Source organism: Triticum urartu, chromosome 3A, assembly GCF_056163025.1.
Source record: "Triticum urartu cultivar PI428250 chromosome 3A, HENAU_Tu73, whole genome shotgun sequence".
Taxonomy (NCBI): domain Eukaryota; kingdom Viridiplantae; phylum Streptophyta; class Magnoliopsida; order Poales; family Poaceae; genus Triticum; species Triticum urartu.
Genome location: NC_141875.1, coordinates 466,936,943 through 466,957,475, shown reverse-complemented (window position 1 = coordinate 466,957,475; position 20,533 = coordinate 466,936,943).

Sequence of the window (20,533 nt, the reverse complement as noted above, 5' to 3'; positions counted from 1 at the left end):
CACATATCATGTGGTGAATAAAAATATAGCTCCAAGTAAAGTTACCGATAGAAGTAGACGAAAAGAGGGGATGCCTTCCGGGGCATCCCCAAGCTTTGGCTTTTAGGTGTCCTTAGATTATCTTAGGGGTGCCATGGGCATCCCCAATCTTAGGATCTTGCCACTCCTTTTTCCATAATCCATCAAATCTTTACCCAAAACTTGAAAACTTCACAACACAAAACTTAAAGTAGAAAATCTCGTGAGCTCCGTTAGCGAAAGAAAACAAAAGACCACTTCAAGGTACTGTAATGAACTCATTATTCATTTATATTGGTGTTAAACCTACTGCATTCCAACTTCTATATGGTTTATAAACTATTTTACTAGCCATAGATTCATCAAAATAAGAAAACAACACACGAAAAACAGAATCTGTCAAAAACAGAACAGCCTGTAGTAATCTGTAGCTAGCGCAAGATCTGGAACCCCAAAAATTCTAAAATAAATTGCTGGACATGAGGAATTTATATATTAATTATCTGCAAAAATAATTAACTAAATATAACTTCCAAAAAATGGCAGCAGTTCTCGTGAGCGCTAAAGTTTCTGTTTTTACAACAAGATATCAAGACTTTCCCCAAGTCATCCCAACGGTTCTACTTGGCACAAACACTAATTAAAAACAAAAAAACACAACCTAAACAGAGGCTAGATAAATTATTTATTACTAAACAAGAGCAAAAAGCAAGGAATAAAAACAAAATTGGGTTGCCTCCCAACAAGCGCTATCGTTTAACGCCCCTAGCTAGGCATAAAACGCAAGGATAGATCTAGGTATTGCCATCTTTGGTAGGCAACCCATAAGTGGCTCTCATAATAGATTCATAAGGTAATTTAATTTTATTTCTAGGAAATTGTTCCATGCCTTTCCTTAATGGAAATTGGAATCTAATATTTTCTTCCTTCATATCAATAATTGCACCAATCGTTCTAAGGAAAGGTCTACCAAGAATAATAGGACATGAAGGATTGCAATCTATGTCAAGAACAATAAAATCTACAGGCACATAATTCCTATTTGCAACAATAAGAACATCATTAATTCTTCCCATAGGTTTCTTAATAGTGGAATCCTCAAGGTGCAAGTTTAGAGAGCAATCATCAAAATCACGGAAACCTAACAAATCACACAAAGTCTTTGGAATCGTGGAAACACTAGCACCCAAATCACATAAAGCATAGAACTCATGTTCTTTAATCTTAAATTTAATAGTTGGTTCCCACACATCATAAAGTTTTCTAGGGATAGAAACTTCCAATTCAGGCTCCCATGCATCAACGATATGTTTAGTGAACGCTTTATTTTGACTATAAGCAAGAGGAGAATTTAGCACGGATTGCAACAAGGAAATACAATCAATCAAAGAGCAATTTTCATAATTAAATTCCTTGAAATCCAAAATAGTGGGTTTAGCAACATCTAGGGTTTTAATTTATTCTATCCCACTTTTATCAATTTTAGCATCAAGATCTAAAAACTCCGAATTCTTGGAACATCTTCTAGGTAAAGGTGGATCATATTCAGTCCCATCATTATTAAGATTCATATTGCAAAACAAAGATTTAAATAGGGGACACATCAATAACTTTTAGATCTTCATCCTTATTTTCATAGGAACTAGAAGAACACGCTCTTATAAAGGCATCTTTCTTAGCACGCATCCTAGTGGTTCTTTCTTTGCACTCATCAATGGAAATTCTCATGGCTTTGAGAGACTCATTGATATCATGCTTAGGTGGAATAGATCTAAGTTTCAAAGAATCAACATCAAGAGAAATTATATCAACGTTCCTAGCCAACTCATCAATCTTAAGCAAATTTTATTCAATCAAAGCATTGAAATTCTTTTGCGAAGTAATAAATTCTTTAATATTAGATTCAAAATCAGAGGGCATCTTATTATAATTTCCATAAGAATTGTTGTAGGAATTACCATAATTATTAGAGGGATTACTAGGATACGGCCTAGGATTAAAATTTCCTCTATAAGCGTTGTTACCAAAATTGTTCCTACCAACAAAATTCACATCCATAGATTCATTATTATTCTCAATCAAAGTAGACAAGGGCATATCATTAGGATCATAAGAAACACTTTTACTAGCAAATAATTTCATAAGTTCATCCATCTTTCCACTCAAAACATCAATTTCTTCTATCGCATGCACCTTTTTATTAGTAGATCTTTCAGTATGCCATTGAGAATAATTAACCAAAATATTATCTAGGAGTTTAGTAGCTTATCCTAAAGTGATTTCCATAAAAGTGCCTCCCACGGACGAATCTAAAAGATTTCTAGAAGCAAAATTCAATCCGGCATTAAATTTTTGTATAATCATCCTCAAATTCAAACCATGAGTAGGGCAATTACGTATCATTAATTTCATTCTCTCCCAAGCTTGTGCAACATGTTCATGATCAAGTTGCTTAAAATTCATAATATCGTTTCTAAGGGAGATGATCTTAGCAGGAGGAAAATATTTAGAGATAAAAGCATCTTTGCACTTATTCCATGAATCAATACTATTTTTAGGCAAAGACGAAAACCAAGCTTTAGCACGATCTCTAAGCGAAAAAGGAAATAGCTTCAATTTAACAATATCGTTATCCACATCTTTCTTCTTTTGCATATCACACAAATAAACGAAGCTATTTAGATGGGTAGCGGCATCTTCACTAGGAAGGCCGGAAAACGGATCTTTCCTGACAAGATTCAGCAAAGCAGTATTAATTTCACAAGATTCAGCATCGGTAAGAGGAGGAATCGGAGTGCTAATAAAATCATTGTTGTTGGTATTGGTAAATTCACACAATTTAGTATTATCTTGAGCCATCGTGACAAGCAAGCAATTCAACACACAAGCAAACAAAACGCAAGCGGGCAAAAAGAGGCAAATAGAGAAACGGAGGGAGGATAGAGAGAGAGGGCGAATAAAACAGCAAGGGTGAAGTGGGGGAGAGGAAAAAGAGAGGCAAATGGCAAATAATGTAATGAGGGAGATAAGGATTGTGATGGGTACTTGGTATATTGACTTTTGCATAGAATCCCCGGCAACGGCGCCAGAAATCCTTCTTGCTACCTCTTGAGCACTGCGTTGGCTTTCCCCGAAGAGGAAAGGATGATGCAGCAAAGTAGCATAAGTATTTCCCTCAGTTTTTGAGAACCAAGGTATCAATCCAGTAGGAGGCTACGCGCGAGTCCCTCGCACCTGCACAAAACAAATAAATCCTCGCAACCAACGCGATAAGCGGTTGTCAATCCCTACATGGCCACTTACGAGAGTGAGATCTGATAGATATGATAAGATAAGATTTTTGGTATTTTTATGATAAAGATCTAAAGTAAAATAAAAGCAAAGTAAAAAAGCAAAGGAAATTACGAAGTATTGGAAGATTAATATGATGAAGATAGACCCGGGGGCCATAGGTTTCACTAGTGGCTTCCCTCAAGAGCATAGGTATTCTACGGTGGGTGAACAAATTACTTTTGAGCAATTGACAGAATTGAGCATAGTTATGAGAATATCTAGGTATGATCATGTATATAGACATCACATCCGAGACAAGTAGAACGACTCCTGTCTGCATCTACTACTATTACTCCACTCATCGACCGCTATCCAGCATGCATCTAGAGTATTAAGTTAATGAAAACAGAGTAACGCCTTAAGCAAGATGACATGATATAGAGGGATAAACTCATGCAATATGATGAAAACCCCATCTTTTTATCCTCGATGGCAACAATACAATATGTGCCTTACTACCCCTACTGTCACTGGGAAAGGACACCGCTAGATTGAACCCAAAGCTAAGCACTTCTCCCATTGCAAGAAAGATCAATCTAGTAGGCCAAACCAAACTGATAATTCGAAGAGACTTGCAAAGATAACCAATCATACATAAAAGAATTCAGAGAAGATTCAAATATTGTTCATAGATAGACTTGATCATAAACCCACAATTCGTCGGTCTCAACAAACACACCGTAAAAAGAAGATTACATTGAATAGATCTCCACAAGAGAGGGGGAGAACATTGTATTGAGATCCAAAAAGAGAGAAGAAGCCATCTAGCTAATAACTATGGTCCCGTAGGTCTGAGGTAAACTACTCACACTTCATCGGAGGGGCTATGGTGATCATGTAGAAGCCCTTCGTGATCGATGCCCCCTCCGGCGGAGCTCCGTACAGGCCCCAAGATGGGATCTTGTGGATACAGAAAGTTGCGGCGGTGGAATTAGGGTTTTGGCTCCGTATCAGATCGTTTGGGGGTACGTAGGTATATATAGGAGGAAGGAGTACGTCAGTGGAGCAACAGGGGGCCCACGAGGGTGGAGGGCGCGCCTAGGGGGGGTAGGCGCGTCCCCCTACCTCGTGGCCTCCTCCTTTGTTTCTTGACATAGGGTCCAAGTCTCCTGGGTCTTGTTCGTTGAGAAAATCATGTTCCCGAAGGTTTCATTCCGTTTGGACTCCGTTTGATATCCCTTTCTTCGAAACCCTAAAATAGGCAAAAAAAAACAACGATTCTGGGCTGGGCCTCCGGTTAATAGGTTAGTCCCAAAAATAATATAAAAGTGGATAATAAAATCCAATAATGTCCAAAACAGTAGATAATATAGCATGGAGCAATCAAAAATTATAGATACGTTGGAGACGTATCAAGGTTAAGTAGGGAAGGCAAATCAGCTTGGGTAAATGTAGGAAGATACATGCCACTAGGTCCGGCCCGAGCGGCTTGGGGATGATGCAGCCCGAGGGGCGCCCCCAGCAAGGTAAGCTCAAGACATGAGCAAATGGGATGCATGCTATAGGGACGGACCCACACGGCCTCGAAATAATGCAACCCAAGGGGCGCTCCCAGCTTAAACGAGCTTGGAAGATGTCACCTGGTTCTGTAGACGAAGCAGAGTTGGTGCAGCTGAAGGCGTGCGTCGAAGAAAGGACTCCTCATGAGCCACTGGAGCCCTGAGCCTCGGGAGGCTCTGGGGGCTCAAGAGTCTCCCTTTAGACCGTCTCCATTCCCTCCAGGACGACGCGGTACATGGCCTCTTGAGCCGCCGGGTCACGCTGCATGGCGCGCTGATAGGCTGACGCCACGCTCGGCAAGCCGAGGGGCATGCGAATGTAGCTGTGTGGCGGGCCGTCGCAACGGCCCACACACGAAGGCCAGAAGCGCTCCTGAGACGCTGCCCTATTGAGCCCTGGGACGTCGATGCAGACACAAAGCTCAGCACCCTCGCCTGGGTGGTGAGCTGCGCCCTGTGAGCGGCTGTCGCCGCGCATGGCTCTTGCGTCTTGCAGTTCCTATGTGGTCTTGGCGATGAACTCCTGAGCGGTGGGCACCCCTTGCCCTGCGTTCTCCTGAGGAAAACGCGCCGCGTAGCACGCCTCCAAGTGGTGCCCAAGTGCTTCCCTCGTGAGGTTGGCAAGGCCTAAGGCCCTCCAGAAGAGAGCCCCCGAGCCCTTCCCGAGGAGGGTGCTGGGCGCGCCTCCCTAGGCAATGGAGGGAGGCGCCCCTGGGACGGACACTAATCCTGACGAGGCTCCTGCCGCGACGCCATCCTCTTGAGTTTCTGCGCGACACAACTGCTTCTTCTTGGGGATGGCCTCCGGAGGTCCCTCACTTCTGCTATCGGGGTCGTCGATTACAGCAGCTTGGAAGGCGTGCTCAAGGGAGCACACCGCATCCCTTTCTTCACACGGGACCATGATGACCCCGCCACTTCCAGGCATCTTGAGGACGTTGTAGCCATGGTGGGTGATCGCCATGAACTTTGCCAGGGCCGGATACCCGAGGATGGTGTTGTACGGCAGGCGGATATGCACGACGTCGAAGTCAATGAGCTCGGTGCGGTAGTTGTCGTGTGTGCCGAAGGTGACAGGCAGGCGGACCTGCCCTATCAGTGTGGTGGAGCTGTCGGTCACTCCTGAGAAAGGTTTGGTAGGCTGGAGCTGCTCATATGGCACTTGGAGGTTGTCGAAAGTGTCGACGGACAGGACGTTCAGCCCTGCACCACCGTCGATGAGGGTCTTGGTGACCTGCACATTGCTGATGACCGGGGAACACAACATCGGGAGGACGCCGGCGGTGGCCACGCACTTGAGCTGATCTGCTGAGTCAAAAGTGATGCCGCACTGGGAACACTTGAGCGGGCGCGCGGCCTCAAGCTTGGGGAGCACCGCATTCACCTCGCGAGCGAACCGTTTGAAGATGCGCTGAGAGGCTGGGGCCTGGGCGCCGCCCAAGATGCACGCGATTGCACGTGGCTCATATAAGCCCCCAACCCCCTCGTCCTGATGATGGTCGTCGTTCCTTCTTCGTGGCGGCAGTGGAGGAAGACCGGCGTTGCTTTGGGGCGATCCTCACGAGGCTGGTCCCTCCAGGCCCCCTCGCGAGGATGGTCTTGTGAAAGTGCAACTATCCCTAGGTGGTTTTGGTAATTCATAACAACATATAGCTCATTGAGCTAATGCTATTCCAAGATGATTATTTCAGGAAAGCTCAATGATTGGCATGGCATGGATGGTGAAAGTGGAACCCTCAAAATGCTAAGGACAAAGGATTGGCTCTAGCTCATATGCTCAAGACTCTTCATTTTACAATTTAGTGGTCCAAGATCACATTGAGTCCATAGGAAAAGCCAATACTATCAAGGAGGGATGAGGTGTTGCTTAATGAGCCTCTTGCTTCATGTGCTTAGTGATATGCTCCAAAACCCTCAACTACTTTCCCATATCCACATTTGACCTAAACCCTAAGCCAAACTCGGCCCTACCGATTCTTTCAACCCGGCATCACTGAGTTTCACTTGTCATAGCCATTGCCAAACCCTAGCAAATCGGTTCTACTGATAGGGATCTCGGTCTCATCGAGATGGGATTGCAAACTCTCTGTTTCCCTTTCGTAACTTTTCGGTCTCACCAAAAGAGCGGATTGGTCCCACCGAGATTGCAATGTAAATTCAGTGTTTCCTTTTTGTAACTTTTCGGTCTCACTGAAAGAGCAAATCGGTCCCACCGAGTTTGCCTGACCAACTCTCTGGTTAGATTATTACCAAAATCGGTCTCACCGAGTTTGTGTAATCGGTCTCACCGAGATTACGTTATGCCCTAACCCTAACCATATCGGTCCTACCGAGTTGCATGTCAGTCCCACCGAAAATCTCTAACGGTCACTAGGTTTACTATTTCGGTCTGACCGAGTTTGTTGATTCGGTCCCACCGAGATTGGTAAATTGTGTGTAACAGTTGGATTTTGTGTGGAGGCTATATATACCCCTCCACCTCCTCTTCACTCGTAGAGAGAGCAAACAGAACACATCTACACTTCCAACTCATATGTTCTGAGAGAGAACCACCTACTCATGTGTTGAGACCAAGATATTCCATTCCTACCATATGAATCTTGATCTCTAGCCTTCCCCAAGTTGCTTTCCACTCAAATCTTCTTTCCACCAAATCCAAATCCTGTGAGAGAGAGTTGAGTGTTGGGGAGACTATCATTTGAAGCACAAGAGCAAGGAGTTCATCATCAACACACCATTTGTTACTTCTTGGAGAGTGGTGTCTCCTAGATTGGCTAGGTGTCACTTGGGAGCCTCCGACAAGATTGTGGAGTTGAACCAAGGAGTTTGTAAGGGCAAGGAGATCGCCTACTTCATGAAGATCTACCGCTAGTGAGGCAAGTCCTTCGTGGGCAATGGCCATGGTGGGATAGACAAGGTTGCTTCTTCGTGGACCCTTCGTGGGTGGAGCCCTCCGTGGACTCGCACAACCGTTACCCTTCATGGGTTGAAGTCTCCATCAATGTGGATGTAGGATAGCACCACCTATCCGAACCACGGGAAAAACATCCGTGTCTCCAATTGCGTTTGAATTCTCCAAACCCTTCCCTTTACATTCTTGCAAGTTGCATGCTTTACTTTCCGCTGCCAATATACTCTTTGCATGCTTGCTTGAATTGTGTGATGATTGCTTGACTTGTCCTAAAATAGCTAAAATCTGCCAAGAACTAAAATTGGGAAAAGGTTAAGTTTTTATTTGGTCAAGTAGTCTAATCACCCCCCCTTCTAGACATACTTCCGGTCCTACATCTTGCCAGCGGTCCTCACGAGGCATGTCGCTCCATTCCTAGCGTGGGCCACGGTCGTCCCAGCGTCCGCCTCCTTGTCCTCCTCCGCGACCGTAGCCCCGGTCGCTGCACTCAGGGCGTCAACCGTAGCGTCCCTCTCGTAGGGCTCGGAGCTCTTGGCAGTCGCTAGTGTTGTGGGTGTTTAGGTTGTGGAAGGCGCAGAACAGTCGGCTGTTCTTGGATGACTCGGGCTGATCTCTGCCCCTTTTGGTGTCGGGCTCCGCAGCTAGCACTGTTGCTTCCTTGCGCTTCACGTCCTTGGCCTTGGCTTTCTTATCCTCTGTGCCCGCGAGTGGCAGCTCAAGGAGGGAAAGGCGCCCCTCCTCAGCTCTGGCGCACTTGGTCGCCAGGTTGAACAACTCCTGAGATGTGCAGAGCTCCTCGTGGATAGAGAGCTCTTCCTTCATCTTGACATCACGGACACCGTCGGAGAACGCGGAGATGATGGCCTCATCCGTGACCTTGGGGTTCTTGAGGTGGGTGTTGTTTAAGCACTGGATGTACTTCTGGAGGGTCTCCCCTGGTTGTTGCTTAATGCGGCGCAGGTCGCTCGCGGTCGGCGGGCGGTCGCGAGTGCCCTGGAAGTTGGTGACGAAGCGGTCGCGCATCTCATCCCAGGAGGAGATCGAGCCATGCTGCAGGTTCAGGAGCCAGGAGCGGGCCCCATCCTTGAGAGCCATGGGAAACCAGTTCGCTGTGACTTTCTCGTCGCCGTTGGCTGCTTCGATGCTCAGCTCGTAGAGCTGCAGGAACTCCGCAGGGTTGGCGGTGCCGTCGTAGCGAGGAGGCAAATCCGGCTTGAACTTGCCTAGCCAGGCGATGCTGCGCAGCTCGGGGGTGAAGGCGCGGCAGCCGGCCGTGGTTACTGGGGCCCGCCTTGGAGGTCGAGCTTGGTCTTGTCGGGGTCCGTGCGGCACCGCCGCAGGCGGCGCACGGTCTTGACGAGGCAGCGCGGGAAGTGCGGGTGCAGCTTCTCGCAGCCGTGGGATTTCTTGGCAACTTCTCTCTTTGCGCGCGGGCACCGGGCATGGCGGATCGCACCGCGGGGCCGCATGCCTTGGTGCCAAGGCGCCGTCTTTGGGCTGGGGTGGTGGAGGCGCGCCTCAGGCCTCGTCACTCGTGGCTGGCTGAGGGTGAGGCCGAGAGAGGGACGGTGCCAGGGAGCCCCCTGCGGCACGGACGAGCTCGGCGACGCGGTCAAGCCACTCCTCGTAGAGGTCGTCGACTGGGCAGTAGCACAGGAGCTCGTTTGCGGTGAGGAGTGCGGCCCGCGCCTCCATGAGAGCGCGGTGTGCATGAGACAAAGAACCGGCCGGGGTCAGTGATGGAGTGGTGGTGCGGCCGTCCTGCCACACCTAAGGATGCATCAAAGACGCTTGCTGCTCGTTCACCACCGGGCTGGTGGCAGCGTTGGCGGCGGGAGACGGAGAAAGACGTGGTGGCCCACCGATGGGAGCCGTCTGAGTAACACGGGCGGTGAGGGCAGCCCGATGCTCAGCTCGAGCACGGCGAGCGTCCGCCATAGAGACGATGGAGCGACGGAGCGACAAACTGATGGAAGGGAGGCTACGGCGCACCCCTACCTGGCATGCTAAATTTCGGATGTGGGGTTACGGCAAACCCTTAAGGTTCGAACACTGGGGTGCGCGCGAAGTCTTTTCCTCCCACCGATCTACGCCGTAGCTCGCTAAGATCTCGCGAACGAACTTGACGCACTCGCAATACAGAAAGACACAAGATTTATACTGGTTCGGGCCACCGTTGTGGTGTAATACCCTACTCCAGTGTGGTGGTGGGTTGCCTCTTGGGCTGATGATGAACAATACAAGGGGAAGAACAGCCTCCTGAGGTTGAGGTGTTCTTGTGCTTGGCTAACTTGTATGGGTGAGAGTGGACTGAATCGTGCTCCTTCTCTCCCCCCTGTCTCTCGTCCCCCTTTTTTCCCTTCCTCTATGGTGGTGGCTAACTCTATTTATATAGGCCCTGGTCCTCTTCCCAAATACTGAGCGGGAAGGGAGCCAACAATGGCGGGCAAATTTGGAGGGGGGCAGCTAGTACAAGCCATCCTGACAAAAGGTGGTCTCCGCCTGCGAAAGGCTCTGGTGGTAACACCGTATTGGGCTCCACGATGACATCCGTCTTGTCATCCTTCTGGTCTTGGTCTTGTTGCACCAAAATGGCAACCTTTGCCTGATGCCTCGGTACTCCTCGCCTGCGCTGGTTTCCTTAGCACCAAAGAGGAAACAAGGATGCTGCGCGCGCTGGCGCCCGCCTGGTGTCGACCGTCATGGCTCATATCATGAGAGCCTCATGAGGTTTGCCTCGCCTTGATGTCTCCGCTCCTCGTGAGCCTACCCGACTAGGCCACTCCAGAGGAGGTCCTGCATCGTCCGTCTCGCGAGGCTTGGCCCCTCGCGAGGGTCTTGGATGCCTTGTTTAACGAAGATGGGTCGTACGGCCTGCCGGCTTAGCCTCGCCGCGGGACGCAGGCAGGTAAGTCTGGGGACCCCCGTTCCCAGAACACCGACACAGAATGTGGAGTAAAGAGTGTTTAGATTTATCCCGAACACCCCCCGTACTATCTACGTGGGGGCAGAAGCCGACGACTGGTCAACCCTCAGATTTCATAAACGGCCGCACAGGAGGTAAAATGTAAATCACAAGCATTATATTACATAACACCATCGTTCCATATTACAGGACAAGATAATACAAATGTTCTCATGGTAATATGACATCCTTCGAACATTGCTCCGCCACAAGGCGGGATCCCTCCAGGACACCATCAAAATAGAGCTCGGTCGATGATGCTCCTTGCCCTCCGGTGGCCCCTCGGTCATCAGCTTCTTGGCATCTAGCTTTGCCCAATGCGTCTTGACGTAGGCAAACGCCATACGTGCACCCTCAATACAGATCGACCGCTTCACGGCTTCGAACCGCGGATAGGCACTTACAAGCCGATTAACAAGCCCGAAGTAGCTGCTAGGTACAGGCTCGGAAGGCCACAGCCAGACTATCAGGTCCTTCATGGCTAGCTCTGCCGACCTGTGCAGCTCGACCAACTGCTTCAGCTGGTCGCTGAAGGGCACCGGTTGTTTGGGTCCAAGATATTGGGACCAGAATAGCTTCTTCGCCGACATCCCTTCTTCGGCTCTGTAATGTTCAGCAACATCTGATATACTGCACGGCAGATCCGTAAATGCCCCTGGAAAACCCAAATTTGGATAAGTACAAGGAACGTTTCTTTTACATACTTGCTTTGCATAGTGAAAGACTTACCCACTGCAATCTTGTTGGCCGCTTGAATTTCCTGGAGGGCATTCTGGGCTTTGGCTTGTGCGTCCTGTGCGCTCTGGCGGGCCTTCGCTAGTTCGGACTCTTGCGCCTTACAATCCCGCTCCAAGGACTCAAATCTCTCGATCGCGCCCTGGAGCTGTTGCTGTGCCTCGCCAACCCGGGCCTCGTGCTTCTAGCGCAGGGCGCGTTCCTTGTCCGCTTTGTCCTCGGCCTCGGCTAACGCTTTCTTGAGGGCTGCCACCTCGGCCGTGGCCCCTAATAAAGTTTATGACACTTTAGTTCGGACGGACTATTCATTTTTCTTAAAATATACCCGCAGGTTACTGCATACCTTGGCTATTCGCCAGCTGCTTCTTCACACGGCCGAGCTCCTCCTCGTCCCGCTCCAGTTTCCGCTTCAGTTCGGAGACCTCCGCAGCATGAGCGGCGGCAGCCTGCAGGGATACCTGCTTATTCACATAGACAACTTATGTTAGACTCCTGCGATATTTCTTCTTGATCCTCTGTTCGGCTTTTTGTTCCTGAACACCAAACAGAGCATCAGGGGCTACTGTCTATACAGTGATATTCTTCCTACAACCACATTACTTACCTCAAAGCCCGATAGAAGGCTAGTGCAGGCCTCGGTCAGTCCGCTTTTGATGAACTGAACCTTCTCTATTACCGTGCCCATAAGGGCACGGTGTTCATCCACAATAGAGACGCCTCGAAGCGCCTCCAGTAGATTATCCGGTGCCTCTGGTTGGACAGAGGTCACCGGCGGAATAGGCACATTCCCTCCTTTTGGGGAATGCCATTCGCTGGACTCCGGAGCCGTGTAGATCTCCGGAATGTTATCTGGCTCAGGTCCATAGGGAACTCAGCCCCCGTCACCAGTCCCCATAGGGGATTTTTTTCCCCATGGGTCCGGCGACTGAGGAATCGCCCTGGGGCGCCACCCCGATGATCTCCGGAAGCTCCCCCGGCCGGGGAAGGTCTTTTGCGACACCACCTCATCATCACCCTAGGGAGAGACAGAATGAGCAGGTGGCGGAGACATGCTAGCCATCTCCTTTGAGTCTAGCGATCCCTCTATCGAGGATTGCGGGGAGACATCGCGTGCCGGACTGCAATGACAAGGTTTAAGGTATCTCAATATTACAAACCGGAAAGGCTAGACGTTTTTGGATTCTGGTACTTACGAGGCGGCCCGAGGCTTGGTCCGGTGAGGTCGCTCCGGACAGCTATCAACATCCCACACGGAGTTATCTGCGAGGGAGCCTTTAACCCTCTTAGGCACTTTCGCCTCCAGATTCATGGGGGCGCTCTCTTCTTCCTCCCCACTTCAGGTAGGGAGTCGTCTTCTTCTTCCTCTTTGTCGTCGTCGTCAGCGGAGGAAGAGGAAGTCTCGTCTTCGGACGTCACGTCCGGAGCCCCTTTTCGGCCAGGGCCCCTCTTGGCCCCTTTGGCCACCTTCCTGGTTGTCTTCTCTGGCATCTCATAAGGTGCTGGAAAAAGCATTCTCGTCAGTAATGGGAATTCTTGGTCTTCGGGAAGCGGAGCCAGACAGTTAATCCCCTATGCTACCTTGATCCAGGCCTAAAAACATGGGTAGGAAAGCTTAGGATTTTTCCCACAATATGCTCGTAAAGGGTACACCTTGAAAGTGTTAAAAGAACTTACCGGGTTAGCCTGGCATTTTAAGCTAAGCCCGCAATCTTTGTTCGTGGGCGATGGCGTCTCGCCGGCCTTGAAAAGCACTTTCCAGATTTCTTCGTGCGTCGTGCCGAAGAGCTCTAGTAGCGTCTGGTGCTTGGCAGGATCGTACTCCCATAGATAGCAAGTTCGGCGTTGGCACGGAAGGACCCGACGAATGAGCATGACCTGGACCACATTGACAAGCTTGATCTTCCTGTCTATCATGTTCTGGACGCACGTTTGGAGCCCAATCAGCTTGTCCGAGGGACCCCAGGTTAGGCCCCTCTCCTGTTAGGAGGTGAGCCGCATCGGGATTCTGGATCGGAATTCAGGGGCCGTCATCCAGTTGGCATCACGCGGCTCGGTGATATAAAACCAACCCGATTGCCACCCCTTCACCGTCTCCGTGAATGAGCCTTCGGGCCAGGTAACGTTGGGAATCTTGCCCACCATGGTGCCTCCGCACTCTTCTTGTTGGCCGCTCACCACCTTCGGCTTCACATTGAAGGTCTTCAGCCATAGGATGAAATGAGGTGGGATGCGGAGAAAGGTCTCACACACTACAATGAATGCCATGATGTTGAGAATGAAGTTGGGGGCTAGGTCATGGAAGTCTAACCCATAGTAAAACATCAGTCCACGGACGAAGGGATGAAGGGGGAAGCCCAGCCCGCGGACGAAATGTGTGAGAAACACAACCCTCTCATGGGGCTCTTGAGTAGGGACAATCTCTCCCTTGGCAGGGAGTCTGTGAGCGATCTCCTTGGCCAGGTATCCGGCCTCCCGGAGCTCCTTGATATCCCTCTTCTTGACGGAGGAGGCCATCCACTTGACTCCAGCTTCGGATCCGGACATCTCTGGAGTGCTTTGTCGGATGAGGGAAGGGCTAAAGCTGAAGGAAATATGCCCTAGAGGCAATAATAAAGTTATTATTTATTTCCTTATTTCATGATAAATGTTTATTATTCATGCTAGAATTGTATTAACCGGAAACATAATACATGTGTGAATACATAGACAAACAGAGTGTCACTAGTATGCCTGTACTTGACTAGCTCGTTAATCAAAGATGGTTATGTTTCCTAACCATAGACAAAGAGTTGTTATTTGATTAACGGGATCACATCATTAGGAGAATGATGTGATTGACATGACCCATTCCGTTAGCTTAGCACCTGATCGTTTAGTATGTTGCTATTGCTTTCTTCATGACTTATACATGTTCCTATGACTATGAGATTATGCAACTCCCGTTTACCGGAGGAACACTTTGTGTGCTACCAAACGTCACAACGTAACTGGGTGATTATAAAGGTGCTCTACAGGTGTCCCCGAAGGTACTTGTTGGGTTGGCGTTATTTCAAGATTTGGATTTGTCACTCCAAATGTTGGAGAGGTATCTCTGGGCCCTCTCGGTAATGCACGTCACCTAAGACTTGCAAGCATTGCAACTAATGAGTTAGTTGCGGGATGATGTATTACGGAACGAGTAAAGAGACTTGCCAGTAACGAGATTGAACTAGGTATTGAGATACCGACGATCGAATCTCGGGCAAGTAACATACCGATGACAAAGGGAACAACGTATGTTGTTATGCGGTCTGACCGATAAAGATCTTCGTAGAATATGTAGGAGCCAATATGAGCATCCAGGTTCCGCTATTGGTTATTGACAGGAGACGTGTCTCGGTCATGTCTACATTGTTCTCGAACCCGTAGGGTCCGCACGCTTAAGGTTTCGATGACAGTTATATTATGAGTTTATGAGTTTTGATGTACCGAAGGAGTTCGGAGTCCTGGATGAGATCGGAGACATGACGAGGAGTCTCGAAATGGTCGAGATGTAAAGATCGATATATTGGACGACTATATTCGGACATCGGAAAGGTTCCAAGTGATTCGGGTATTTTTGGAGGTACCGGGGAGTTACGGGAATACGAGGAAGAAGCAATGGGCCTTAATGGGCCTTAGTGGGAAGGACCAGGAGGTGGCGTGCGCCCCTCCCAAGCCCAGTCCGAATTGGACAAGGGGTTTGGGGCGTGGCCCCTCTCTCCCTTCCTTCCCCTCTTCCTCCCTTTCCCCCCTTCTCCTAGTTGGACTAGGAAAGGAGGAAACCTACTCCAACTAGGAGTAGGAATCCTACTCCCCTCGCGCGCCCCTCCTAGGGCCGGCCTCCTCCCCCCTTGCTCCTTTATATACGGGGGCAGGGGGCACCCCATAGACACACAAGTTGATCTTCATGGTCGTTCTCTTAGCCGTGTGCGGTGCCCCCCTCCACCATACTCCTCGATAATATTGTAGCGGTGCGTAGGCGAAGCCCTGCGACGGTAGAACATCAAGATCGTCACCACTCCGTCGTGCTGACGGAACTCATCCCCGACACTTTGGTGGATCGGAGTACGGTGATCGTCATCGAGCTGAACGTGTGCTAAAACTCGGAGGTGCCGTAGTTTCGGTGCTTCATCGGTCGGGCCGTGAAGACGTACGACTACATCAACCGCGTTGTCATAACGCTTCCGCTGTCGGTCTATGAGGGTACATACACAACACTCTCCCCTCTCGTTGCTATGCATCACCATGATCTTGCGTGTGCGTAGGAAATTTTTTTGAAATTACTATGTTCCCCAACAGTGGCATCCGAGCCTAGGTTTTATACGTTCATGTTATATGCACGAGTAGAACACAAGTGAGTTGTGGGCGATATAAGTCATACTGCTTACCAGCATGTCATACTTTGGTTCGGCGGTATTGTTGGATGAAGCGGCCCGGACCGACATTACGCGTACGCTTACGCGAGACTGGTTTTACCGCTGTGCTATGCACACAGGTGACTAGCGGGTGTCAGTTTCTCCAACTTTAGTTGAACCGAGTGTGGCTACGCCCGGTCCTTGCGATTGTTAAAACAGCACCAACTTGACAAACTATCGTTGTGGTTTTGATGCGTAGGTAAGAACGGTTCTTGCTAAGCCCAGTAGCAGCCACGTAAAACTTGCAACAACAAAGTAGAGGACGTCTAACTTGTTTTTGCAGGGCATGTTGTGATATGATATGGTCAAGATGTGATGAGATATAAGTTGTTGTATGAGATGATCATGTTGTGTTGAAGTTATCGGCAACTGGCAGAAGCCTTACGATTGTCTCATGATTGCATAAGATGCAAGCGCCAAATAATTGCTTTACTTTATCGCTATACGATAGCAATAGTTGCAAGAGCAATAGTTGGCGAGACGACCACATGACGACACATTGATATAGATCAAGATGATGGAGATCATGGTGTCATGCTGGTGACAATAGAGATCATGACGGTACTTTGGAGATGGAGATCAAAGGCGCAAGATGATCATGGCCATATCATGTCACATATTTTGATTGCATGTGATGTTTATCTTTTATGCATCTTATTTTGCTTAGTTCGACGGTAGCTTTATAAGATGATCTCTCACTAAATTTCAAGATAAAAGTGTTCTCCCTGAGTATGCACCATTGCCAAAGTTTGTCGTGCATAGACACCACGTGATGATCGGGTGTGATAAGCTCTACGTCCATCTACAACGGGTGCAAGACAGTTTTGCACACGCAGAATACTCAGGTTAAACTTGACGAGCCTAGCATATGCAGATATGGCCTCGGAACACTGAGACCGAAAGGTCGAGCGTGAATCATATAGTAGATATGATCAACATAAAGATGTTCACCATTGAAAGCTACTGCATTTCACGTGATGATCGGTTATGGTTTAGTTGATTTGGATCACGTGATCACTTAGATGATTAGAGGGATGTCTATCTAAGTGGGAGTTCTTAAGTAATATGATTAATTGAACTTTAATTTATCATGAACTTAGTCCTGGTAGTATTAGCATATCTATGTTGTAGATCAATAGCTCGCGTTGTTGCTTTCATATGTTTTATATATGTTCCTAGAGAAAACTAAGCTGAAAGATGTTAGTAGCAATGATGCGGATTGGATCCGTGATCTGAGGTTTATCCTCATTGCTGCACAGAAGAATTATGTCCTTGATGCACCGCTAGGTGGCAGACCTATTGCAGGAGTAGATGCAGACGTTATGAACGTTTGGCTAGCTCAATATGATGACTACTTGATAGTTTAGTGCACCATGCTTAACGGCTTAGAATCGGGACTTCAAAGACGTTTTGAATGTTATGGACCATATGAGATGTTCCAGGAGTTGAAGTTAATATTTCAAGCAAATACCCGAGTTGAGAGATATGAAGTCTCCAACAAGTTCTATAGCTAAAAGATGGAGGAGAATTGCTCAACTAGTGAGCATGTGCTCAGATTGTCTGGGTAATACAATCGCTTGAATCAAGTGGGAGTTAATCTTCCAGATGAAATAGTGATTGACAGAATTCTCTAGTTACCATCACCAAGTTAGTAGAACTTCGTGATGAGCTATAATATGCAAGGGATGACGGAAACAATTCCCAAGCTCTTCGTGATGCTGAAATCGACGAAGGTAGAAATCAAGAAAAACATCAAGTGTTGATGGTTAAGAAGACCACTAGTTTCAAGAAAAGGGCAAAGGGAAGAAGGGGAACTTCAAGAAGAACAGCAAGCAAGTTGTTGCTCAAGTGAAGAAGCCCAAGTCTGGACCTAAGCCTGAGACTAAGTGCTTCTACTGCAAAGGGACTGGTCACTGGAAGCGGAACTACCCCAAGTAATTGGTGGATAAGAAGGATGGCAAAGTGAACGAAGGTATATTGGATATACATGCTATTGATGTGTACTTTACTAGTGTTTATAGAAACCCCTCGGCATTTGATACTGGTTCAGTTGCTAAGATTAGTAACTCGAAACGGGAGTTGCAGAATAAACAGAGACTAGTTAAGGGTGAAGTGACGACGTGTGTTGGAAGTGGTTCCAAGATTGATATGATCATCATCGCACTCTCCCTATACTTTCGGGATTAGTGTTGAAACTAAATAAGTGTTATTTGGTGTTTGTGTTGAGCATGAATATGATTTGATCATGTTTATTGCAATACGGTTGTTCATTTAAGTTAGAGAACAATTGTTGTTCTGTTTACATGAATAAAACCTTCTATGGTCATACACACCAACGAAAATGGTTTGTTGGATCTCGATCGTAGTGATACACATATTCATAATATTGAAGCAAAAAGATGCAAAGTTAATAATGATAGTGCAACTTATTTGTGGCACTGCCGTTTAAGTCATATTGGTGTAAAGCGCATGAAGAAACTCCATGCTGATGGGATTTTGGAATCACTTGATTATGAATCACTTGATGCTTGCGAACCATGTCTCTTGGGCAAGATGACTAAAATGCCGTTCTCCGGGACAATGGAGCAAGCAACAAATTTGTTGGAAATCATACATACTGATGTATGTCGTCCGATGAATATTAAGGCTTGCGGCAAGTATCATTATTTTCTGACCTTCACAGATGATTTGAGCAGATATGGGTATATCTACTTGATGAAACACAAGTCTAAAAACATTTGAAAAATGTTCAAAGAGTTTCAGAGAGAAGTGGAGAATCATCATAACAAGAAAATAAAAGTTTCTACGATATGATCGTGGAGGAGAATATTTGAGTTACGAGTTTGGTCTTCAATTAAAACAATGTGGAATAGTTTCACAAACTCATGCCACCTGGAACACCACAGCATAATGGTGTGTCCGAACGTCATAACCGTACTTTATTGGATATAGTACAATCTATGATGTTTCTTACCAATTTACCAATATCGTTTTGGGATCATGCATTAGAGACAGCTGCATTCACGTTAAAAAGGGGCACCATCTAAGTCCATTGAGACGACACAATATGAACTATGGTTTGGCAAGAAACCAAAGTTGTCGTTTCATAAAGTTTGGGGTTGCGATGCTTATAAGAAAAAGTTTCATCATGATAAGCTCAAACCCAAATCGGAGAAATGTGTCTTCATAGGATACCCAAAGGAGACAGTTGGGTACACCTTCTATCATAGATCCGAAGGCAAGACATTCGTTGCTGAGAATGGATACTTTCTAGAGAAGAAGTTTCTCTCGAAAGAAGTGAGTGGGAGGAAAGTAGAACTTGATAAGGTAATTGTACCTTCTCCCTTATTGGAAAGTAGTTCATCACAGAAATCTGTTCTTGTGACAACTACACCAATTAGTGAGGAAGTTAATAATGATGATCATGTAACTTCAGATCAAGTTACTACCGAACCTCGTAGGTAAACCAGAGTGAGATCCGCACCAGAGTGGTACGGTAATCCTGTTCTGGAGGTCATGTTACTTGACCATGACGAACCTACGAACTATGAGGAAGCGATGATGAGCCCAGATTCCGCAAAATGGTTTAAGGCCATGAAATCTGAGATGGGATCCATGTATGAAAACAAAGTATGGACTTTGATTGACTTGCCCAATGATCGGCAAGCCATTGAGAATAAATGGATCTACAAGAGGAAGACAGACGTTGATAGTAGTGTTACTATCTACAAAGCCACAATTGTCGCAAAAGGTTTTCGGCAAGTTCAAGGTGTTGATTACGATGAGAGATTCTCACTCGTATCTATGCTTAAGTTTGTCCGAATCATGTTAGCAATTGCCGCATTTTAAGAAATCTGGCAAATGGATAACAAAAATGCAATCTTTAATGGATTTATTAAAAAGAGTTGTATATGATGCAACCAGAAGGTTTTGTCAATCCTAAAGGTGTTAACAAAATGTGCAAGCTCCAGCGATCCATCTATGGACTGGTGCAAGCATCTCAGAGTTGGAATATACACTTTGATGAGTTGATCAAAGCATATAGTTTTATACAGACTTGCGGTGAAGCCTGTATTTACAAGAAAGTGAGTGGGAGCACTACAACATTTCTGATAAGTATATGTGAATGACATATTGTTGATCGGAAATAATGTAGAATTATTCTGCAAAGCATAAGGGAGTGTTTGAAAGGAGTTTTTCAAAGAAAGACCTCAGTGAAGCTGCTTACATATTGAGCATCAAGATCTATAGAGATAGATCAAGACGCTTGATAAGTTTTTTTTCAATGAGTACATACCTTGACAAGATTTTGAAGTAGTTCAAAATGGAACAAGTCAAAGAAAGAGTTCTTGTCTGTGTTACAAGGTGTGAAATTGAGTGAGACTCAAAGCCCGACCACGGCAGAAGATAGAAAGAGAATGAAAGTCATTCCCTATGCCCCAGCCATAGGTTCTACAAAGTATGCCATGCTGTGTACCAGATCTATTGTATACCCTACACTAAGTTAAGAAAGGGGGTACAATAGTGATCTTGGAGTAGATCAATGGACAGCGGTCAAAATTATCCTTACTGGAATAAGGATATGTTTCTCGATTACGGAGGTGAAAAAAGGTTCGTCGTAAAGGGTTACGTCGAT